At 43.6% G+C, this 2,632-nt stretch overlaps 1 long non-coding RNA gene across 1 annotated transcript; it reads right to left on the bottom strand.

Moving 5' to 3' along the window:
- Positions 1 to 335: 335 nt before the first annotated feature.
- Positions 336 to 2,423, bottom strand: LOC310665927. The gene is made up of 2 exons (XR_014505719.1): positions 2,207 to 2,423; positions 336 to 1,115 (listed from the first exon to the last, which is right to left on the bottom strand). It is a non-coding gene; the product is annotated as an uncharacterized lncRNA (long non-coding RNA).
- Between the last annotated feature and the right edge of the window lie 209 nt (positions 2,424 to 2,632).

Raw genomic sequence — 2,632 nt, 5'->3', positions numbered from 1 at the left:
CTCCATTAATGTTATCCGTTCAACTCCACTGTTCAACTGCACTGCATATACTGTAATGTTTTATTGTTGCTATGGCTAATGCGGATAAAGTTTTTCTCTCTCTCTCTCTCTCCACTGTTCAACTCCACTCATTTAAGGGTTTCTAATGGTTCTCTGGAAGACACTTCTGATGTAGAATGAGAGCCCCAAGGTATCATTTGGAGCTGGATGCTGCTGAAACTGTGCTGAAGCTAAGCTGGTCTAGGTCAGCTCAATTCCTGGACAGGAGGCAACAAGGGAACCGTACGCATTGCCACATTTCAGTTCAACCATAGAAGAAAAAGGGGAGGCAAATGTTTTGCGATGCAATTGAAATTTTAATATGAGAGCAAAGAGATGCAAATAGTTCAGTGAAAAGGGCAAATAGAATACAGACTAAAAGACACCATATTCCATAATACTTTCTTCCCACAAGAAAAAGAAGGGTCATAGAACAGGATGGAAGAAGGCCACGAACCAAAATGGTATACAATGCATTTTCAAAAATGGGAGCATTCACAATCAGGGTTGCAGTTCCTTTTTCTTTTTGGGAGGAGAGAGATCTTCTTAGGATATTACACTGGGGAATTTAGGGAAGGGCCCCAGTGTGGCATTCATATTGCAATCTCTCTCTGGCTCTTTCTCCCAATTCCATAATTCCCAATTCAGATGCCACATGTTGTTGCTTCTGCCAGTTCTGATGCTGAGTGTTCAATCTCTCAGAAGGCAGTGGTAAGAACTGATCTTCCTTTATTTTTGTTTGCCCCATTGTTCTTCCATGCACATTCTTCTTCGGTCTTGATTTAGAATTGGCAGCTACCATAATTGCATGGTAGCTGGGGCTGAGAGTAGAAGTCGGACACGTTGGAGCCACCACTGCCATACAGAGAAGGTCTGCCGAGAGGGTATCTAGCACATGGGTTGTACTGCTCAATGCAGAAAGGCTGGTCAGGGCAACAGAGAGCTGGCCCTGGGATGGTCAGGACAAAAGGTGGTGGTCGGATGGTCACTGTTGAAGGAGGGCACTGGGCATAGCAAGGATCCTGCCACATACCAGAACGATGGCCATAAGACATCTTTGAGGTTTAGAGGTGGATCTAAAAGAAGAGTCAGTGTTATGCAGAATTCCCAGAAGTTTGAGACAGACACAGGTTAAGGGCTCTTGGTCTGTTGGATCAGATCAAAAGGCCATCTACTTGCACACCATGGAAAAGATAATCCGATCGCTTGGTAACTTCCTCTTTGTGGGACTCATAGCCGGGCAGTAATATATTCTGGATTATCTAGCTCTGTATTTTCCTCATTGAGTAAAAAGTTGCTCTTGTAAATCTACATGGCCTCCTCCAACTCTACAATTTAGATGAGCCAGTCTTCTGGCTTGATATAAGCAATCCCCATAACAAAATGAGAAGGTGCAGAAGGGCCAAGGTCTAAATAGTGGTGGTATCAGTTTAAAGGACCTCTCATAGAAAGAATGGGAAATACTTCAGCCTGACACAGTTTAGGATAGATAGTCAAAGGGCCTGGTAGTTTCCTCTTGGTGGGACTCACAGCTTCATGGTAGAGCTATGTAGAAGGCAACAACTGCTGCCCCCACTGCTATTGCTACTGCAAAGCTTGTGAGTTCTAGCAAAAAGGAAGCTACCTTCCATTTGGACCAATGATAAACCTCAATCAAGTATCTCATCAAAGCATGTAAATCAGTGGTGAGAAACCTGCGGCAACAACTGGCAACCATACCTCTACCACAGAGGTTTTGAATTCTACTGAAAAGGAAGCAACCTACAATTGGACTTTCTACCCCAATAACAATATTCAAGAATGATTCTCATCTATGCTGGTAAATCCTTGGTGAGGAACCTGCGGCACTGTAGAAGGTGCTGGACTGCTGCTCCCATTTGTTGGAGAGTTGGAGTCCAATGACATCTTGAAGACTGCATGTTCCTTACCTATATTGTAAGCCCCAGAGCTTTTGCCGGTTGCACTACCCCAACCCACTACAATATTCCAACATGCAAAGAAGAAGCAACACAGGCTGATTTGCTTGAAACCCTCCCACAATGCAGCAAATCCCTGAGCCTACTTAATCCTCAACAATCAGCAGCTACTGACAGACCCCTGCAGAACTGTGGCACACTTAGAAGAAGAAGAAGAAATAACCACAGTTCCAGAATCCAAGTGGACTTACCTATTTCTCTGAGAAGTGCAGAAATTAAGATAAGTGTTTGGAAGAAGCCTAGAGCAAAGGCTTTTTATACTGCTTGGTGGTAGCAGGAAGTGTATTTAATACTTCCTTTTTTTTCTTAGGGGGTATGATGGTGAGCTGATAAATTGCCACAGGGAAAATCCCAGATTGCTTCAAAGAGCTGACACCCTTTCCTTTATAATCTAATATTCATGAATTATCACCTCACTTTCATCATACATTTCTCTCGAACTCTGTATCAAAGTCTTTTACAATACCAGTGGCTGCATGACGAATATTTCAGCCGTGCATGGACAAAGTGCCATGACTCAGCATTTCGTCTTCATGAAGCTGCTTCCCGGAAAATTGTACATCACATCAGCAAGTGGTGTTGGGACATAGCTGGTGTTGGTGGTCATCAGGATAGAG

Source organism: Podarcis tiliguerta (assembly GCF_965153285.1).
Source record: "Podarcis tiliguerta genome assembly, chromosome: 16".
NCBI classification, from domain to species: domain Eukaryota; kingdom Metazoa; phylum Chordata; class Lepidosauria; order Squamata; family Lacertidae; genus Podarcis; species Podarcis tiliguerta.
Note: the sequence above shows the minus strand (reverse complement) of the source record. Positions and strands in the feature narration are given on the sequence as shown.